Here is a 23,191-nt window from a genome sequence, read left to right on the forward strand (position 1 = left end):
ACAATGAGAACACATGGACACAGGGAGGGGAACATCACACACTGAGGCCTGTCGGGGGGTTGGGGGCAAGGGGAGGGAGAGCATTAGGACAAATACCTAATGCATGTGGGGCTTAAAACCTAGATGATGGGTTGATAGGTGCAGCAAACCACCATGGCACACATATACCTATGTAACAAACCCGCACGTTCTGCACATGTATTCCAGAAGTTAAAGTAAAATTTTTAAAAAAGAAATATACTCTAGAAAAACTCATGTGTACCTGGATACACATATAAAGATGTTCATAGCAGCATTGATTTTAATAGCAAAGGCTGGAAACAACCCAAATGTCTACACACTCTACAATGGATACATTACAGCATAATCCTGCAATAGAATGATATATACCAATAAAAAATGAACAAACTAACACTATTCCCTACAATATAGAAGAAACTCATAAGCATACTCCAGTATGAAGAAGAAAGAACCAAAAGAATACATAAAGTATTATTCAATTTATATAACATTCATAAACAAGCAAACTAAACTATATATTTTAGGGATAACTACAGAGGTGATTAATTATTACACTGTATAGTAATTACACTGTACCATTATATTTTATACTTTTTTGCATTCAAGCTTTTTAAGGTTAAGTTTTAAAAGACTGAAGGAAAATACTTTTCTTGACACTTCTTTTCTTACTCCCCTACTTTGAGCCATCGACAAATTCTAATGACAATATATATTTAGTATCCAGCCACTTCTCAACTCTTTGATCTGAGTCACTATATTCTCTTTCCTTTTCCATTGCAGTTGACTTCTAACCAGTCTCCCTGCTTTCCCATATAACCTATTCACAAAGTATCCAGGATGGGTGCTATGGTTTGAATGTTCCCTCCAAAATGTAAGTTGAAACTTATCTCCAATATGACAGAATTGAACAGTAGGGTTTTTAAAAGGTGATTGGATAATGAAGGTTCTCCCTTCATGAATGAATTAATCCTATTCATAGATTAATGGGTTATCATGGGAGTGGAACTGGTGGCTTTATAAGAAAAGAAACAAAGACCAGGAATGGTGACCCATGCCTGTAATCCCAACACCTTGGGAGCCTAAGGTGGGAGGACAGATTGAGTTCAGGAGTTCAAGACCGAGCCAGGTAACATAGCAAGATATTATTTCTACTAAAAATCAAAAAATTAGTTGGGCATGGTGGCACACACCTGTAGTCCCAGCTATTCAGGGGGCTGAGGCATGAGGATCACTTGAGCCCTGGAGATTGAGGCTGCAGTGAGCTATGATCATGTCACTGTACTCCAGCCTGGGCAACACAGTGAGACCCTGTCTCAAGAAAGAGGAGGAGGAGGAGGAGGAGGAGGAGGGGGGGGGGACTGTGATGATGAGCATTTTGTCATGTGTCTGTTGGCTGCATAAATGTCTTCTTTTGAGAAGTGTCTGTTCATATACTTCACCCACTTTTTGAGGGGGTTGTTTGATTTTTTCCTTGTAAATTTGTTTAAGTTCTTTGTAGATTCTAGATATTAGCCCTTTGTCAGATGGGTAGATTGCAAAAATTTTCTCCCATTCTGTAGGTTGCCTGTTCACTCTGATGGTAGTTTCTTTTGCTGTGCAGAAGCTCTTTAGTTTAATTAGATCCCATTTGTCAATTTTGGCTTTTGTTGCCATTGCTTTTGGTGTTTTAGTCATGAAGTCCTTGCCCATGCCTATGTCCTGAATGGTATTGCCTAGGTTTTCTTCTAGGGTTTTTATGGTTTTAGGTCTAACATTTAAGTCTTTAATCCATCTTGAATTAATTTTGTATAAGGTGTAAGGAAGGGATCCAGTTTCAGCTTTCTACATATGGCTAGCCAGTTTTCCCAGCACCATTTATTAAATAGGGAAACCTTTCCCCATTTCTTGTTTTTGTCAGGTTTATCAAATATCAGATGGTTGTAGATGTGTGGTATTATTTCTGAGGACTCTGTTCTGTTCCATTGGTCTATATCTCTGTTTTGGTAACAGTACCATGCTGTTTTGGTTACTGCAGCCTTGTAGTATAGTTTGAAGTCAGGTAGCGTGGTGCATCCAGCTTTGTTCTTTTGGCTTAGGATTGTCTTGGCAATGCAGGCTCTTTTTTGATTCCATATGAACTTTAAGGTAGTTTTTTCCAATTCTGTGAAGAAAGTCATTGGTAGCTTGATGGGGATGGCATTGAATCTATTAATTACCTTGGACAGTATGGCCATTTTCACAATATTTATTCTTCCTATCCATGAGCATGGAATGTTCTTCCATTTGTTTCATCCTCTTTTATTTCATTGAGCAGTGCTTTGTAGTTCTCCTTGAAGAGATCCTTCACATCCCTTGTAAGTTGGATTCCTAGGTATTTTATTCTCTTTGAAGCAATTGGGAATGGAAGTTCACTCATGATTTGGCTCTCTGTTTGTCTGTTATTGGTGTATTGGTGTATAGGAATGCTTGTGATTTTTGCACATTGATTTTGTATCCTGAGACTTTGCTGAATTTGCTTATCAGGTTAAGGAGATTTTGGGCTGAGACAATGGGGTTTTCTAAATAAACAATCATGTCATCTGCAAACAGGAACAATTTGACTTCCTCTTTTCCTAATTGAATACCCTTTATTTCTTTCTACTGCCTGATTACCCTGGCCAGAACTTCCAACACTATGTTGAATAGGAGTGGTGAGAGAGGGCATCCCTGTCTTGCACCAGTTTTCAAAGAGAATGCTTCCAGTTTTTGCCCATTTAGTATGATATTGGCTGTGGGTTTGTCATAAAGAGGTCTTATTATTTTGAGATATGTCCCATCAATACCTAGTTTATTGAGAGTTCTTAGCATGAAGGGCTGTTGAATTTTGTCAAAGGCTTTTCTGCATTTATTGAGATAATTATGTGGTTTTTGTCTTTGTTCTGCTTATATGATGAATTACATTTATTGATTTGCATATGTTGAACCAGCCTTGCATCCCAGAGCTGAAGCCGACTTGATCCTGGTGGATAAGATTTCTGATGTGCTGCTGGATTTGGTTTGCCAGTATTTTATTGAGGATTTTTGCATTGATGTTCATCAGGGATATTGGTCTAAAATTATCTTTTTTTGTTGCGTCTCTGCCAGGCTTTGGTATCAGAACGATGCTGGCCTCATGAAATGAGTTAGGGAGGATTCCCGCTTTTTCAATTGATTGGAATAGTTTCAGAAGGAATGGTACTAGCTCCTCCTTTTACCTCTGGTAGAATCCAGCAGTGAATCCATCTGGTCCTGGACTTTTTTTGGTTGGTAGGCTATTAATTATTGCTTCAATATCAGAACCTGTTTTTGGTCTATTCAGGGATTTAACTTCTTCCCGGTTTAGTCTTGGGAGGGTGTATGTGTCCAGGAATTTATCCAATTCTTCTAGATTTTCTAATTTATTTGCATAGAGGTGTTTATAGTATTCTCTGATGGTAGTTTGTATTTCTGTGGGATCAGTGGTGATATCCCCTTTATCATTTTTTATTGTGTCTATTTGATTTTTCTCTCTTTTCTTCTTTATTAGTCTGGCTAGTGGTCTATCTATTTTGTTGATCTTTTCAAAAAGCCAGCTCCTGGATTCATTGATTTTTTGAAGGGTTTTTTGTATCTCTGTCTCCTTCAGTTCTGCTCTGATCTTAGTTATTTCTTGGTTTCTGCTAGCTTTTGAACGTGTTTGCTCTTGTTTCACCAGTTCTTTTAATTGTGATGTTAGGGTTTCAATTTTAGATCTTTCCTACTTTCTCTAGTGGGCATTTAGTGCTATAAATTTCCCTCTACACACTGCTTTAAATGTGTCCCAGATATTCTGGTATGTTGTGTCTTTGTTCTCATTGGTTTCAAAGGACATCTTTATTTCTGCTTTTATTTCGTTATGTACCAAGTAATCATTCAGGAGCACGTTGTTCAGTTTCTGCCTAGTTGTGTGATTTTTGAGTGAGTTTCTTAATCCTGAGTTCTAATGTGATTGCACTGTGGTCTGAGAGACAGTTTGTTATAATTTCTGTTCTTTTACATTTGCTGAGGAGTGCTTTACTTCCAACTATGTGGTTAATTTTGGAATAAGTGCAATGTGGTGCTGAGAAGAATGTATATTCTGTTGATTTGGGGTGGAGAGTTCTGTAGATGTCTATTAGGTCAGCTTGGTGCAGAGCTGAGTTCAAGTCCTGGATATCCTTGTTAACTTCCTGTCTCGATGATCTGTCTAATGTTGACAGTGGGGTGTTAAAGCCTCCAACTATTACTGTGTGGGAGTCTAAGTCTCTTTGTAGATCTCTAAGGACTTGCTTTATGATTCTGGGTGCTCCTGTATTGGGTGCATATATATTTAGGATAGTTAGCTCTTCTTGTCGAATTGATCCCTTTACCATTATGTAATGGCCTTGTCTCTTTTGATCTTTGTTGGTTTAAAGTCTGTTTTATCAGACTAGGATTGTAACCCCTGCTTTTTTTGTTTTCCATTTTGTTGGTAGATCTTCCTGCATCCCTTTATTTTAAGCCTATGTGTGTGTGTGCACGTTAGATGGGTCTCCTGAGTACAGCACATTGATGGGTCTTGACTCTTTATCCAATTTGCCAGTCTTTGTCTTTTAATTGGGGCATTTAGCCCATTTACATTTAAGGTTAATAAAGTTATGTGTGAATTTGATCCTGTCATTATGATGTTAGCTGGTTATTTTGCTTGTTAGTTGATGCAGTTTCTTCCTAGCATCAATGGGCTTTACAATTTGGCATGTTTTTGCAGTGGCTGGTACCAGTTGTTGCTTTCCATTTTTAGTGCCTCTTTCAGGAGCTCTTATAAGGCAGGCCTGGTGGTGACAAAATCTCTCAGCATTTGCTTGTCTGTAAAGGATTTTATTTCTCCTTCACTTATGAAGCTTAGTTTGGCTGGATATGAAATTCTGGACTGAAAATTCTTTTCTTTAAGAAAGTTGAATATTGGACCCCACTCTCTTATGGCTTGCAGAGTTTCTGCCGAGAGATCAGCTGTTAGTCTGATGGGCTTCCCTTTGTAGGTAACCCGACTTCTCTGGCTGCCCTTAACATTTTTTCCTTCATTTCAACTCTGGTGAATCTGACAATTATGTGTCTTGGAGTTGCTCTTCTCAAGGAGTATCTTTGTGGTGTTCTCTGTATTTCCTGAATTTGAATGTTGGACTTCCTTGCTAGGTCTGGGAAGTTCTCCTGGATAATATCCTGCAGAGTGTTTTCCAACTTGGTTCCGTTCTCCCATCACTTTCCAGCACACCAATCAGACGTAGATTTGGTCTTTTCATGTAGTCCCATAGTTATTGGAGGCTTTGTTCATTTCTTTTCACTCTTTTTTCTCTAAACTTCTCTTCTCACTTCATTTGATTCATTTGATCTTCAATCACTTATACCGTTTCTTTCACTTGATCAAATTGCTACTGAAGCTTGTGCATGCATCATGTAGTTCTCGTGCCATGGTTTTCAGCTCCATCAGGTCATTTAAGGTCTTCTCTATGCTGTTTATTCTAGTTAGCCATTCATCTAATCTTCTTTCAAGGTTTTTAGCTTATTTGCAATGGGTTCAAACATCCTCCTTTAGCTCGGAGAAGTTTGTTATTACCAATCATGTGAAGCTTACTTATGTCAACTCGTCAAAGTCACTCTCTATCCAACTTGACAGAGGATCTTTTTAAACACAAGTCAGATCCCTCCTTTGCTCACTCTGCTGCAGCCACAGTGACATGCTTGATGTTTCTCCAACATGCCATCTACACCATGTACACTCCCGCCACAAGGCCCTTGCACTTGCTATTCCCTCTGCCTGATTAACCCTATACCTCTCTCAAGTCATTTGGCTCTCTAATCAATGTCACTTTATTAGAAATGCCTTTCCTTTCTACCTTAGGTATGTTCTTTATCCACCTACTCTGTTTTATTTTTTGTGGTGCTTACCAGCTGACCTATTAAATACTTTATTTATTTTACATCTCTGCTCACTAGGTTGTAAGCTCCATAAGAACAAGAATTTCATCTATTTTGTTAACTGATATATCTCTAGTTTCTAGAACAATTGATGGCAAATTATATGCACCCAATAGTTATTAAATGAATATTAAACAAAAACAAACATACCAAAATGTTAACAGTAGAGGGTAAAAGTATTTGTGTTCTTTGTATTTTCCAAATGTTCTACTTTGAAATTGTATTAAGTTTATAAACAGAAAAATAAGCTATTATTCCGAGACAGTAAAATAGCACCAAGCTTAGCATCTGACAGATAGTAGACAAGCAATAAACATTTATTAACTTGTTATCTAATCTAGATGAGAAAGGCTAACAATGACCAACATATACATATATTGAATATGTTGATGTTGAAGCATATAAAAAAGTAATAGTATAGTTTATTTCAGTCTTTAATTTATACATGCTGCAACTTTCATTGTTTCCTCCAAATCACAAGAGTGAATATGGGTTTTTATTGTGAAATGCTGCCCAAGAAATATTTACTGCATATTACTGATTTTGAAGCTCATGATTTCACTTACACAAAAAATTTCACAGTGAGTTTTAGGGCTTACAGAAGTAAATTTCTTTTAATCACAGTTCAAGGAATCCCATGCCTATCTACACCTGAGTCCTGAAAAGAAATAAATCTAACAGAAACCAAGAGTTTTTCTTCAAAAGATTACCTATATGGAAATTAAACTACTGCACGTAAAATAAACCAAAAGCTTAAAATCATACTCTAGAGGCTAATCTCATAAAAGCTATTTCTTATTCTAACATAGATTTTTGGAACCTAAAGGAATTCTCAAAAGTTGGGCATTACTTTAAGAAGTAAGTGCCTTACTACACAGTACAAGGCACATTGACTAACCCGAACGCTTGCAGAGGAGAGCAAGCAACCAGGACGGTGGAGGGCTCTGGTTTGTCAGAGGAAAGACAATCTAAGGACAGGATATGTATAGCCTTTTCTTGTGAAAGACAAACACACGTTCTAGCTGTCTCAACATTTTTTAAAGAATTGTCACATTGAAGAACCGATATCCTCCGATGTATCTAAAATGCAGACCTATTATTATTTTTCATTCATTTTATTCAACAAATCTTTACTGCATACCTGCCATGAGTCAGGTGCTGTGATAAATGCTGATGATACATAGTGAACGAAAATACTGGGATAGAGGTTAAAAAGACATTAATCTATGAATCACTGATGAATTAAAATCACAACTGTGATATAAGCTACAAAGAAGTACAGAACACTATGAATGCATATAACTGGAGAATTTGATCTAATGAGGCAGATCATGGAATGCTTAATTGAAGAAATGATTGTGCTGAGATCTAAAAGACAAAGGTTAGTTCGGTGCTCACTTCAGCAGCACACATACTAAAATTGGAATGATACAGAGAAGATTAGCAGGGCCCCTACAAAATGATGACACACAAATTCATGGAGTGCCCCATGTTTTTAATCAAAAAAAAAAACAGGTTAGTTTTGTGAAAGCTGAAAGAAAATTAGGAAGAGAGCTACCTAGGATGAAGGAAAGCAAAAGAAAAGGCTCTGTAGAAGAGTAAAACAAAGAAAGAAAAACTAAAAGAAGGCCAGTCTGGCTAGAAGTGATTGGTTAAGAAAAGAATCATACAATATGAGAGGCTAAAGAGGTAGGCAGAAGTCATACCAGGAAGAACTGATAGGCCAGGATAAGAAATATGTCTTAATCCTTAGGCATGGGCAAGGACTTCATGTACAAAACACCAAAAGCAATGGCAACAAAAGACAAAATTGACAAATGGGATCTAATTAAACTCAAGAGCTTCTGCACAGCAAAAGAAACTACCATCAGAGTGAACAGGCAACCTACAGAATGGGAGAAAATTCTTGCAACCTACTCATCTGACAAAGGGCTAATATCCAGAATCTACAATGAACTGAAACAAATTTACAAGAAAAAAAAACAAACAACCCCATCAAAAAGTCGGCAAAGGATATGAACAGACACTTCTCAAAAGAAGACATTTATTCAGCCAAAAAACACATGAAAAATGCTCATCATCACTGGCCATCAGAGAAATGCAAATCAAAACCACAATGAGATACCATCTCATACCAGTTAGAATGGTGATCATTAAAAAGTCAGGAAACAACAGGTGCTGCAGAGGATGTGGAGAAATAGGAACACTTTTACCCTGTTGGTGGGACTGTAAACTAGTTCAACCATTGTGGAAGTCAGTGTGGCGATTCCTCAGGGATCTAGAACTAGAAATACCATTTGACCCAGCCATCCCATTACTGGGTATACACCCAAAGGATTATAAATCATGCTGCTATAAAGACACATGCACACATATGTTTATTGTGGCACTATTCACAATAGCAAAGGCTTGGAACCTACCCAAGTGTCCATCAATGATAGACTGGATTAAGAAAATGTGGCACATATACACCATGGAATACTATGCAGCCATAAAAAATGATGAGTTCATGTCCTTTGTAGGGACATGGATGAAGCTGGAAACCATCATTCTCAGCAAACTATCACAAGGACAAAAAACCAAACACCGCATGTTCTCACTCATAGGTGGGAATTGAACAATGAGAACACATGGACACAGGAAGGGGAACATCACACACCGGGGCCTGTTGTGGGATGGGGGAAGAGGGGAGGGATAGCATTAGGAGATGTACCTAATGCTAAATGACGAGTTAATGGGTGCAGCATACCAACATGGCACATGTATACACATGTAACAAACCTGCATGTTGTGCACATGTACCCTAAAACTTAAAGTATAATAATAATAAAATTAAAAAAAGAAATTGTCTTAATCCTAAGAACAGTAAGAAGACAATAGATTTGAGTTATTAACTTCAAGAATTCAATGGCATCTCTCTTAGAACAGAGATTATAACATTTTAACAACTGAACCTATCTAACAATAAAATGGGTTGCCTCAGAGACTGAGCATCCCATTACTGCAAGTAATCAAGCAGAACCTAAATGATATCTTTCAAGAATGCAATACAAGGGACTATGCATGTCTTGGAAATTTATCACTGAGGCTTCATCCTTCATTAAGATTAAATGTTTCAATTATTCAAACACCAAATAGGGATTTTCCAACACACTGTAAATGTTTGAAGTTTCTTTTTTTTTTTTCTGGTTAGAGACACTCTGTTGCCCAGGCTAAAGTGCAGTGGTGGGATTATAGCTCACTGCAGCCTCAAACTCCTGGGCTCAAGTGATCCTCCAGCCTCAGCCTCCCAAATAGCTAGGACCACAGGCATTAGGACTACAGGCACGTGCCACCAAGCCTGGCTAATTTCTTGTTTTTTGCAGAGATGGGGTCTTACTATGTTGCCCAGGCTGGTAAACCTTTGAAGCTTCAAAATGAAGTATTAATTGTTCATACCAATGTGAAAAACAAAAATATTTGACTGCAGTTCCATGGTGTTTCTCAGGAAGGATCATAATATTATATAATAGGAGATCCATTTTCAGTGTGGATTACATTGAGGGAGTGGCTCTTTTCCCCTGTCCATTGCCAAAGAACAGGTACAGCAATAAGCACAGGAGAAAGGGCATCAAATGAAAGATTTCTGTGGAACTAGCATGAAGGGATTCAAAAAATAGCAATAACAAAGAACTCCAACCTGGTGCAAAGCAAAGATTATTTTCTTGGCCACACTACTAAGGGGTTCTCATCATTCCTTTAGCAAAGATGTAGATAGAACACAATGGATAAGTACTTTAGTTGAAGTGACTATGCTGAAGTTAACTGTAGAGTGGAATGCATACCGTTTTTATTCTAAAACAAGGGTTGAGATATTTAAAAACTAATATTTGACTATCTTCATCAAATAATTAAGTGCCTTTGGATACTGTGTCTATAAATATTATATTGTGACCTTTCTCTATAAATAATATAACCATATTTATAGATAACGTATCTTGAGTTAAACAGTGCCTACTTTATTATCACTGTCAAAAATGGATAAAACCATCATTTAATAAATCAGTCTCCTAGCCAGGTTTATTCTTGCTCAGTGTGATACATGTCATACTAACACAACTTCTTTAGTAACAACTTTTTAATAAAAAGTCAAAAAATAACAGATGTTGGTGAGGTTGCAGAAAAAAGGGAATGCTTATACACTATTGGTGGGAATGTAAATTAGTTTAGTCCCTTGGAAAGCAGTGTGGAGATTTCTCAAAGAACTGAAAATGAAATTATCATTCGACCCAGCAATCCCATTACTGGTAATATACCAAAAGGAAAATAAACTGTTCTACCAAAAAAACTACTGCACTCATTTTATTTACTGCAGCACTATTCACAACAGCAAAAACATGGAATCAACCCAGTTGCCCATCAACAGTAAACTGGACAAAGTAAATGTGGTACGTATACACCATGGAATACTACACAGCCATAAAAAAGAACAAAATCATGACCTTTGCACCAACATGGATGCAGCTGGAGGCCATTATTCTAAGTGAATTAACACAGAAAGAGAAAACAAAACACAGCATATTCTGACTTACAAGTGGGAGCTAAACATTGAGTGTACATGGCCAAAAAGATGGGAAAAAATAAACACTGAGGATTCTAGAAGGGGAAAGGGAAGGAAGGGAGAAAGTGTTGAAAAACTACTTATTGGGTAATACGTTCAATTAGCAATGGGATCATTAGAAGCCCAAACCTCAACGTCATACAATATACCCAAATAACAGACCTGCACATGTACCCTCTGAATCTAAAGAAATTTTAAAAATTAAAAATAGAGTTTTTAATATGAACCAAAAGAAAAAAGGTAAACATTATGGATTTTAAAAATCAAGCCAGATTTTGTACTTCAAGAGACAAATTGGGATGTCAATAGTGAGCAAACCAATACTATGTCACATGAACTTATCAGTTGAAACCTTAGAGTTAATTAGCTCTATGAGTTTTGGGGTTCTTTTTATGTAATGGTAGTATCTTCAATGAGCACTTATCTTTCACTAGTATGTCTTCTTGCCTCCCCATTTAATCACCAGCAAGGTACAAACTTCTACTTTCTAATAGCTCCTTCCATGTCTTAATCTCCATTTTGATCTACCCCACCTTTCTTTAGGCTCATACCATTTACTTCTTCCACCAGACTGGTCTTGCCGTCATGCCGTTAGAAGTATCTTTTTGTTATTCAAAAAAATAACAACACCTATTTGATATGTCTTATATTTAACCTATTGATACTTCTAACAGCTGTTCTTAATTATCCAACAATCTCCCAAATCCCCCAAATCTGATTAGTTACCAAGTCCTATTAATTACCTTTCTAAATATCTTTCAAGGTCATCTTCTGTTCCCCATCCTCATTGTTTCTTCTTTAACTGAAGTATTCACTAGCTTTCTTTTGAACAATTTAGTTTTCTCTTGAACACCTTCTGGGTGTTTTTCCAACTACTGGTTCCTTCTCCCTTGTAATACATATTTCAGACCCTTGCAGAGTAATTTTGTAAAACTCAGATTTATTCATGTCCTTCTTGTTCTTATATAATCTATAATAATTATAGGTATCATTTCCTGTGTTTGTTTGTTTGTTTGTTAGGCACTGTGCCAGATGCATTATAAACACTGTCTTTAATCCTCACATCAACTTTGTAAGATAGATACTAGTATCCCTGTTAACAAATGCAGAAATGTAAGGCTCCTGGTAGTTAAATAATCTTACAAAGTTTTTACAGCTCATTGGTGGATGTGAAACAGAGCCCAGATACATCTAGGTTTAAAGAGTCAGAGAATATGCCAACTGGCAATATCTGTGAATGAAATCACATAGGGGAAATTTTTGAATATGCTTTTATTATTTTACCTTACTTTTCAATACAATTCAACTTTCATATTTTGACATCTTCTCTAACTTTCCTGGTGGAAAGTGCTTTCATCTCTGGGTATAGGTACTTTACAGATTCTTACAGCACTTTTTGGAACACTGAATACCAAACAGTTATCATTCCTCTAACAGATTCTTATAGCACTTTTTGGAATAGTGAATACTAAACAGTCACCATTCCTCATGTATTTTTACAACTTGTTTTCTCTACGCATTAGCTGTTTTGTTTTAAACAGAGTTGTTAAATAGATGTTTAAATCTTTAAAAATGTCTCTTTAAAAATGTCTCTTTCTGTTGCTTACCTTTGTTTTCGTACACTCTTGGTTTCAGTGTATCTGAGTTTCAGGAAGGAGTCACTCCCCCTACGTACTGGGTAGAGGTTTCATATTGAGCTCTCTGGAAATATATACTTTTGCTGTACACCAATAATCTTCTTGAATTATTTCGTTGGAGGAAAATAAATCAAGAAAATATACTTTCGTGGTACATCTATCATCTTCTTGAATTACTTGGAGGATTTCTGGGAGCTAAGGTAAAAATTAAGAGTTGGGAACTATAGAATCATCTATATTTGTGAGTGATAAGGTGGACTGTCAAGACAATATTAAAAATAATTTGGTGGATGGTATGGCTGTAGTCAGATAACTGGAGTTGGTAGGAAATATAATTTGATTGTTGGAATATAAAAGACAAAAGGAGAAGTCAGAGTCACGTTTAACTCACTAATTTTGACCTAGTCCATTCAGTAAGAGAATTGTTCAGTGTACGCCTAGATTATTCTAATTTCAAAACTATATCTTGTTTATATGACACAGTAAATTAATGGAATATGAGTTCTCTAACGGGGGGCAGATACTGTGAGTAGTGGACCTAAACATTTTATGATGGCAAGAACTTGTGTAGGTATGATTAATACGTGGTTAAACTTGGACTTTTGTGTCAAACAGACCTGATTGAATCTCTGTTCCACAACTTACTAGCTGTGTAAATTTCAGCAATTCCTAAATCATCACTTTTCATTTTGTAAACCTCTTAGTCTTAAGACTTGATTTCTTCAGCTGAAAATTGAGGATATTAATAGTGTCTATCTTAATGCTTAATTCATAATACCTTGAATCTAGCAAGTGATCAAAATAATATGGGTTACTACCATTATTATTGATTTTCAGATCAGTCTTTCTTGTGTTCATTCTCAATGACATAAAGAGAAACAACAGGGTAATATAAGAACTGACTAGAAGTGGCAACACTGGTTTTGTTTTTGTGTTATGATAACATAGCTATCCTGTTTGCTAGGTTCTCATTCATATAGTAGAAATTTGTGAGGTTTTATGAATCTTCTATCCATAAATGGTTATGAGAATACAGGATTTGAAGATCTGGTTTGTGATGGGTAAAAGCATGATACTAAATCCTTATCATAGTCTAGATATAGTTCAAGTCTAACAGAATATGACAAGAAAGAAATAGAATAAGTTCTCCTTGATTACAAAGTAAGGTTATGTAATTTGTCTCCAAATAGCACTAAAAAATTCTGTAATTCACAGAGTGAAATCCCAATAATTGCCCTGATTACATTCTATTTTCCATTTACTTTTCCTAATCAAATACATTGACTCTCTCTGCTAAATCTTAATTATCATATCAAGTCACTTCTCAGACCACAGTGGAATACAACTAGAAATAAATTCTAAGAGGAACTCTCAAAAATATACAAACACATGAAAACTCAACAATCTTCTCCTGAATAATCTTTGGGTCAAGGACAAAATTAAGATGTAAATTTAAAAACTTTTGGAAATGAATAAAAAGAGACACAATATACCAAAACCTCTGGGATATAAGAAAAGACTAAGAGGGAAGTTTTGAGCAATAAATTTATACATCCAAAGGACAGAAAGATCACAAATTAACAACCTAACATTGTACCTCAAGGACCCAGAACAGTAAGAGGGAACCAAAACCGCAACTAGCAGAAGGAAAAAATTCAAAGATCAGAGCAGAATTAAACGAAATTGAGACCAAAAAAAAGAATCAACCAAATGAAAAGTTTGTTTTCTGTAAATGTAAACAAAATTGATAGAACACTAGCTAGATTGACCAAGAAGAGAAACAATTCAATCAGAAATTTAAAAAAGGAGACATTACAACTGAAACCACAGAAATACAATTGATAATCAGAAACTACTATGAACATCTCTACACTGACAAACTAGAAATCCTAGAGGAAATGAATAAATTCCTGAACACATAGAACCTTCCAAGATTGAACCCTAAAAATACAGAAACCCTAAAAAGACCAAAATGAGTAGTGAGATTGAATCAGTAATAAAAATTTTCCCAATAAAGGAAAACCCAGGACCGGAGGGATTCACAGCTGAATTCCACCAAAAGTACAAAAAAGAAACAGTATCAGTCCTACTGAAACTGTTCCAAAAAATTGAGGGAAGGAAATCCTCCCTAACTCATCCTATGAAACCAGTACCACCCTGATATGAAAGGCAGGCAAAAACATAACAAAAAAAAGGAAAAACTACAGACCAGTATCCCTGATGAAAATAGATATAAAAACCCTCAAAAAATATGAGAAAACCAAATCCAACAGCACATCAAAAAGATAATACACCATGATCAAGTAGGGTTTATTCCAGAGATGCAAGAGTATTTCAATATATGCAAATCAATAAATGTAACTCATCATATAAAGATAATTAAAATCAAAAAATGATATGATCATCTCAATAGATGCAGAAAAGACTTTCAGTAAAATTCAACATCCTATCATGATTTTTAAAAAAACCCTCCTCAAGATAGGCACAGAAGAAACATACCTCAAAATAATAAAAGCCATATATGATGAACCTATAGCCAACGTAATACTGAATGTGGAAAAATTGAAGGCATTCCCCCTAAAACTGAAACAAGACAATGACTCCTACTTTCACCACTCCTGTTCAACACAATACTAGAAGTCCTAGCCAGGGCAATCAGGAAGTAGAAAGAAATAAACGGCATCCAAATTGAAAAAGAGGAAGTCAAATCATCTCTTCTTGGTGATGATATGATCATACACATAGAAAACCCCAAAGCTTTGGGAAACAAATTCAGTAAATGTTCAGGATACAAAATCAATGTATTAAAAATCAGTAGCATTTCTTTCTTCTTTTTTTTTTTTTTAAGAGACAGGGTCTCACTCTGTCACCCAGGCTGAAGTGCAATGGCACAATCATAGCTCGCTCACTGCAGTCTTGAATCTGGGACTCAAGTGATCCTCCCAAGTAGCTGGGACTACAGGCACATGCCACCATACCTGGTGATATGGCTTGGCTGTGTCCCCACCCAAATCTCATCATGAATTCCCACGTGTTGTGGGATGGACCCAGTGGGAGATAACTGAATCATGGAGGCAGGTCTTTCCTGTGCTGTTCTCATGATAGTGAAGTAAGTCTCACAAGATCTGATGGTTATTATAAGGAGAGTTTCCCTGCACAAGTTTTTTCCCTTTGCCTGTCACCATCCACGTAAGATGTGACTTGCTCCTCCTTGCCTTACACCACGATTGCAAGGCTTCCCCAGCCATGTGGAACTGTAAGTCCAAATAAATCTCTTTCTTTTGTAAATTACCCAATCTCAGGTATGTCTTTATCAGCAGCATGAAAACAGACTAATAGAGTAAATTGATACCAGCAGAGTGGGGCAATGCTGAAAAGATACCTGAAAATGTGGAAGTGACTTTGGAACTTGGTAACACGCAAAGTTGGAAAAGTTTGGAGGGCTCAAAGAAGACAGGAAAATGTGGGAAAGTTCGGAACTTCCTGGAGACTTCTTGAATGACTTTAACCAAAACCCTGATAGTGATATAGACAATAAGGTCCAGGCTGAGGTGGTCTCAGATGGAGATGAGGAACTTGTTGGGAACTGGAGCAAAGGTGACCACTGTTGTGTTTTAGCAAAGAGATTGGCAGCATTTGGCCCCTGCACTAGAGATTTGTAGAACTTTCAACTTAAGAGAGATGAATGATTTAGGATATCTGGCAGAAGAAATATCTAAGCAGCAAAGCATTCAAGAGGTGGCTTGGGTGCTATTAAAGGCATTCAATTTTATAAGGGAAGCAGAGCACAAAAGTTTGGAAAATTTGCAGCCTGACAATGTGATAGAAAAGAAAAACCCATTTTCTGAGGATAAATTCAAGCTGACTGCAGAAATTTGCATAAGCAACAAGGAGCCGAATGTTAATCCCCAAGACAATGGGAAAAAATGTCTCCAAGACATGTCAGAGATCTTCACAGCAGCCTCTCCCAACACAGGTCCGGAGGCCTAGGAGGAAAACATGGCTTGGTGGGCCAGGCCCAGGGACCCTCTGTTGTTTACAGTCTAGGGACTTTGTCCCTGTGTCCCAGCTGCTCCAGCCATGACTAAAAGTGGTCAAGGTACAGCTCAGGTTGTTGCTTCAGAGGGTAGAAGCCCCAAGCCTTGGCAGCTTCCACGTGGTGTTGAGCCTGTGGGTGCACAGAAGTCAAGAATTTAGGTTTTGGAACCTCCTCCTAGATTTCAGAAGACATATGGAAACACCCGGATACCGAGACAGAAGTTTGCTGTGGGGGCAGGGCCCTCATGGAGAACCCCACTAGGGCAGTGCAGAAGGGAAATGTGAGGTTGGAGGCCCCACACAGAGTCCCTACTGGGGCACTGCCTAGTGGAGCTGTTAGAAGAGGACCACCATCCTCCAGATCCCAGAATGGTAGATCCACTGACAGCCTGCACCATGCACCTGGAAAAGCTGCAGACAATGCCAGCCTGTGAAATTAGACAGGATGGAGGCTGTACCCTGAAAAACCACAGGGGCAGAGATGCCCAGGACCATAGGAACCCCCTTCTTGCTTCAGAGTGACCTGGATGTGAGACATGGAGTCAAAGGGAATCATTTTGGAGCTTTAAGATTTGACTGCCACCCTGGATTTCGGACTTGCATGGGGCCTGTAGCCTCTTTGTTTTGGCCAATGTCTCCTATTTGGAATGTCTGTACTTACCCAATACCTGTACCCCTGTTGTATCTACAAAGTAACTAGCTTGCTTTTGATTTTACATACTCATAGGCAGAAGGGACTTGCCTTTTCTCAGATGAGACTTTGGACTGTGGACTTCCGTTAATGCTGAAATGAGTTAAGTCTTTGGGGAACTGTTGGGAAGGCATGACTGGTTTTGAAATGTGAGGACATAAGATTTGGGAGGGGTCAGGGGTGGAATAATATGGTTTGGCTCATCCAAATCTCATCTTGAATTCCCACGTGTTGTGGAAGGGGCCTGGTGGGAGGTAATTTAATCATGGGGTCAGGTCTTTCTGTGCTGTAGTAAGTCTCATGAGACCTGATGGTTATTATAAGGGGGAGTTTTCCAGCACAAGCTCTCTTCTCTTGTCTGCCACCATGTGAAATGTGCCTTTCACCTTCCACCATGATTGTGAGGCCTCCCCAGCCACGTAGAACTGTAAGTCCAATAAACCCCATTCTTTTGTAAATTGCCCAGTCTCAGGTATGTCTTATCAGCAGCATGAAAGTGGACTAATGCACCTGGCTAATTTTTTTATATATATATTTGGTGGAGATGGGGGTCTCTTTATACTGCCCAGCCTGGTCTTGAACTTCTGGCCCCAGCAATCACCCCATCTCAGCTTCCCAAAGTGCTGGGATTACAGGCATGAGCCACTCCACCCAGCCAGTAGCATTTCTATACACCGATAATGATCAAACTGAGAATAAAATCAAGAACTCAATCCCATTTACAATAGTTATGAAAAATAATGAAATATCTAGGAATACTTTCAAGTAGATAAAAGATCTCTATAATGAGAACGATAAAACGTTGATGAAGGAAATTAAAGAGAACACCACAAAATGGAAAAATACTCCATGCTCATGGATTGGAAGAATTAGTATTGTTAAAATAACCTTTCTACCCAAAGAAGTCTACCAGGTTCAATGCAATTCTTATCAAAATACCAATGGTATTCTTCACAGAAACAGAAAAAAATAGTCCTAAAATGTATATGGAACCACACACACACACACACACACACACACACACACACACACACACACAAAGAATAACCAATGCTACCCTTAGTAAAAAGAACAAAACCGAAGGAATCACATTACTTGACTTCAAGGTATACCACAGAGCTATAGTAACCAAAACAGCATGGTATTGGCATAAAAAAAAAACACATGGACCAATGGAACAGAAAAGAGAACCTAGAAAGAAATCAACACACCTACAGTGAACTCATTTTTGAAAAAGATGCCAAGAACATACACTGAAGAAAGGATAGTCTCCTCAATAAAGGGTGCTGGGAAAGCTGGATATTCATATGCAGAAGAATGAAATTAGACCCCTATCTCTTGCCATATACAAAAATCAAATCAAAATGGATTAAAGACTTAAATACCAAGGCTTCAAACTATAAAATTACTAAAAGGAAACATCAGAGAAACTCTCCAGGACATTTCTCTGGGCAAAGATTTCTTGAGTCGTACCCTACAAGGAGAGACAAACAAAGCAAAAATGGACAGATGGAATCACATCAAGTTAAAAAGTTTCTGCATAGCAAAGAAACTAATAAACAAAGTGAAGAGACAACCAACATAATGGAGGAAAATATCTGCAAACTATCTGATGTGGTCTGGCTCTGTGTCTCCACCCAAATCTTATCTTGAGTTGTAATCCTAATTGTAATCCCCATGTGTTGGGTGAGGGACCTTGTAGGAGGTGATTAAATCATTGGAATGATTCCCCCATGCTGTTCTTATGATAGTGAGTGAGTTCTCACAAGATCTGATGGCTTTGTGAGGGGCTTTTCCCCCACTTTGCTCTGCACTTCTCTCATTCTTCTCTCTCCTGCCACCATGTGAAGAAGGATGTGTTTGCTTCCCCTTCTGCCATGATTGTAAGTTTCCTGAGGTCTCCCCAGCCATGTGGAACTGTGAGTCAATTAAACTTCTTTCCTTTATAAATTACCCAGTCCCAGGTGGTTCTTTATAGCAGTGTGAGAATGGACTAACTGGTGCCACAGAGAGTGGGGTACTGCTATAAAGATATCTGAAAATGTGGAAGCAACTTTGAAACTGGCTAACAGACAGAGGTTGGAACAGTTTGGAGGGCTGAGAACAAGACAAAAAAAAATGTGGGAAAGTTTGGAACTTCCTAGGGACTTACTGAATGGCTTTGAACAAAATGCTCATGGACCTGCTATATGGACAATTAAGTTCAGGCTGAGGTGGACTCAGATGAAGATGAGGAACTTTTTGGGAACTAGAGAAAAGTTGATTCTTGCTATCCTTTAGCAAAAAGACTGATGGCATTTTGCCCTGCCCTAGAGATCTGTGGAACTTTAAACTTGACAGGAATCTGGCAGAACACATTTCTAAGTGGCAAATCATTAAAAAGGAAGCAGAACATAAAAGTTTGGAGAATTTGCAGCCCAACATGACAGAAAAAAAAAAAATTCTGGGGAGAAATTCAAGCCAGGTGCAGAAATTTGCATAAGTAACAAGGAGCCAAATGTCAGTTACTAAGACAATGGGGAAAAGTTTCTAGGGCATGTCAGAGAGCTTCACAGCAGTCCTTTCCATCACAGACCCCGAGGCCTAGGAAGGAAAAATTGTTTCCTGGGTTGGGTCCAGGGCCCTCTTGCTGTATACAGTCTCAGGACTGTGTCCCAGCCACTCCAGCCATGGCTAAAAGGGGCCACGGTATCACTCAGGATGTTGCTTCAGAGGGTGGAAGCCCCAAGCCTTGGCAGCTTCCACACAGTGTTGGTTCTGTGGGTGCACAGAAGACAAGAACTGAGGTTTGGGAACCTCTCCCTAGGTGTCAGAGGACATAAGGAAATGCTTGGATGTCCAGGTAGAAGTCTGCTGCCAGGGTGGGGCCCTCATGGAGAATCTCTGCTAGGGCAGTGCGGAAGGGAAATGTGGGGTTGGAGCCCCCATACAGAATCCCCACTAGGGCACTGCCTAGTGGAGCTGTGAGAAGAGGGCCACCATCCTCCAGGCCCCAGAATGGTAGATCCACCAACAGCTTGCTCCCTGCATGTGGAAAAGCCATAGACACTCAATGTCAGCCATGAAAGCAGCTAGGGCAGGAGGCTGTACCCTGCAAAGCCACAGCTTCCCAAGGCCATGGGAGCCCACCGTTTGCATCATAATGAACTGGATGTAAGACATGGAGTCAAAGGAGATCATTGTGGAACTTTAAGGTTCAATGACTGTTCTATTGGATTTCAGACTTCTATGGGGTCTGTAGCCCTTTGTTTTGGCCAATTTTCCCATTCGGAATGGGTGGATTTACCCAATGCCTGTACCCCCATTGAATCTAGGAAGTATCTAACTTGCTTTCTATTTTACAGGCTCACAGGCATAAGGGACTTGCCTTATCTCAGATGAAACTTTGAACTTGAACTTTTGGGTTAATGCTGAAATGAGTTAAGACATTGGGTGACTGTTGGAAAGGCAAGATTGTGTTTTGAAGTGTGAGGTCATGAGATTTGGGAGGAGACAGGGGCAGAATGATATGGTCTGGCTTTGTGTCCCCACCCAAATGTCATCTTGAATTACAATCCCAATTATAATCCCCATGTATTGGGGGAGGGACCTTGTGGGAGGTGATTGAATCACGGGGGAAGTTCTCCTGTGCTATTCTCATGACAGTGAATGAGTTCTCACAAGATCTGATGGTTTTGTGAGGGGCTTTTTCCCACTTCACTCTGTACTTCTCTCATTCTCTCTCCCACTGCCATGTGAAGAAGGATGTGTTTGTTTCCCCTCCCACCATGATTATAAGTTTCCTTTCATAGCAGTGTGGAAACAGACTAATACTCTATCCATCTGACAAGGGATTAATAACCAGAATATATAAGGAGCTCCAACAACTCTATAGGAAAAGACTTAATAATCCAACTTAAAAATGGGAAAAAGATCTAAACAGACATTTCTCAAAAGAAGACATACAAATAGGCAAACAAGTATATGAAAAGGTACTCAACATCAGTGAACATCAGAGAAATGAAAATCAAACTACAATAAGTTATCATCTCCCCCATTAAAATGGCTTTTATCCAAAAGACAGGCAATAACAAATGCTGATGAGGATGCAGAGAAAAGGGAACCATTACACACTGCCAGCGAGAATGTAAATTAGTAGAATCACCATGGAGAGCAGTTTGGAGATTCCTCAAGAAACTAGAAATAGAACTACCATACGATCCAGACATCCCACTGCTGGGTATATACCCAAAAGAAAGAAAATCAGTACTTGGAAGAGACATCTGCACTCCCACGTTTATTGCAGCACTATTTACAATAGCCAAAATTTGGAAGCAACCTAAGTGTCCCTCAACAGATGAATGAATAAAGAAAATGCGGTACATATACACAATGGAGTACTATTCAGCCCTAAAAAAAAGAATGAGATCATGTCATTTGCACCAATATGGATGGAGCTGGAGGTCATTACGTAAAGTTAAATAAGCCAGGCACTGAAAGACCACTTTGCATGTTCTCATTTATTTTTGGCAGCTAAAAATTAAAACAACTGGACTCATGGAGATGGAGAGTAGAACAATGGTTACCAGAAGCTGGGAAGGGTAGTGAAGTGTTGGGAGGGATGAAAGTAGGGATGATTAATGGGTATAAAAATATAGTTAGAAAGAGTGAATAAGATCTAGTATTTGGTAGCAAAGCAGGGTGACTACAGTCAACAATAATTTATTGTACATTTAAAAATAACTAAAAGAGTATAACTGGATTATTTGTCACACAAAGAAGGGATAATTGCTTGAGGTGATGAATAGTCAATTTGCCCTAAGGAAATAATTTCACATTGTATGCCTGTATCAAAATATCTCACATATGCCATAAACATATACATCTAATATGTACCCACAAAAATTAAAAATAAAAATAAATAAAAATGAAAATTTTTTAAATTAAACAATTTTAAACAGTATATTGAGTTAAGGAGCTAGGCTCAAAAAGAGTACTTCTCTAATTTTATTTTATTTTTATTTTATTTCATTTTTTTGAGATAGGATCTTGCTTTGTTGACCAGGGTGGAATGCAGTGGCATGATCCCAGCTCACTGCAGCCTCCACTTCCTGGGATCAAGCAATTATCTTATCTCAGCTTCCCGAGTAGCTGAGACTACAGTCTCGCACTGCCACATTCGACTAATTTTGTTTATTTTTTGTAGAGATGAGGTTTCACTATGTTGCCCAGGTGGGTCTCAAGCTCCTGGACTCAAGCTGTCCTCCAACCTCAGCCTTCCAAAGTGCTGGGATTAGAGGTGTAAGCCACTGTACCCCACTGCTACTCTAATTTTATTTATACAAAGTTCACGAACAGGCAAACTCAATCTCTGGTTATTAAAAAAAAAGAAATTATTGTTTCAGGGTGGACACAAGGTTGACAGAAAGAGTATGAGAGAAACGTCTGGTATGATGGAAATGTTCCATGTTTGTGAATCTCAATGGGAATACTGGTATACATTTGACAAATGTATATACCTGGTATAACTTCCTTCCTTCCTTCCTTTCTCTTGTTCTTTCCTATTAAGAAAAAAACATGTAAAATTATAACATTTGTCAAAACTCATTTATTAGTACCCTTAACATCCATTTACACTATATAAATTATACCTAAAAAATAGTTAATGTAATTTACCACATTAACAGAATAAAATTTAAAATCCTTTGATTTTAAATTAAATCTCAGTAGATGCGGAGGAAGCATTTGAAAAAGTACAACACAATTTTTTTAGTAAGAAAATATTTGCAACTTAGCAGTAGAAGAGAACTTCCTGAATGTAATCAATGACATCTACAAAGAACTTTTAAAAATTGTATTTGATGTAAAATGTTAAAACCTTTCCCAGTGAGGTCAGGAATGAAACTAAGGTTTTCATTATCATTATCTATCCTTGTCTGTTCAATATTTACCATATATCCTAGCTAGTGTAGTAAAGCATGAAAAAGAAAAATAAAGAATGTGAAGATTTTTAAAGGAATATACGAAATACTTATTAGAACAGAAAATCCTGACAACTTTTCTTCCAAATATGTACAGACTCCTGAGAGATTTCTACTATGAAACAGGATGGAGTAACAGACACAAAATTTACTATCTAAACTGAAACAAGTAAAAATATGAGCAAAATATATGAAATAATAATTTTCAAGGCATTGGAAAAAGCACAAAGGACAGTAATGCCTGAGATGTGGTAAAGAAATGAGGTAAGCCCTATTCTCACAGATTACTACCAGG

General features: G+C 37.9%; 1 protein-coding gene and 1 non-coding gene across 7 annotated transcripts in view; one reads left to right on the forward strand and one right to left on the reverse strand.

The window, feature by feature from the left end:
* The window catches only part of DLG2 (discs large MAGUK scaffold protein 2), a 2,166,992-nt gene that overhangs the window by 2,041,166 nt on the left and 102,635 nt on the right, over nucleotides 1-23,191 (reverse strand). The gene's annotated exons all lie outside the window — the stretch shown is intronic.
* Nucleotides 7,361-7,467, forward strand: LOC112441213 (U6 spliceosomal RNA). The gene has a single exon (XR_003029161.1). It is a non-coding gene; the product is annotated as a U6 spliceosomal RNA (small nuclear RNA).

The sequence above is a fragment of the Pan paniscus genome, chromosome 9 (genome assembly GCF_029289425.2).
Source record: "Pan paniscus chromosome 9, NHGRI_mPanPan1-v2.0_pri, whole genome shotgun sequence".
Taxonomy (NCBI): domain Eukaryota; kingdom Metazoa; phylum Chordata; class Mammalia; order Primates; family Hominidae; genus Pan; species Pan paniscus.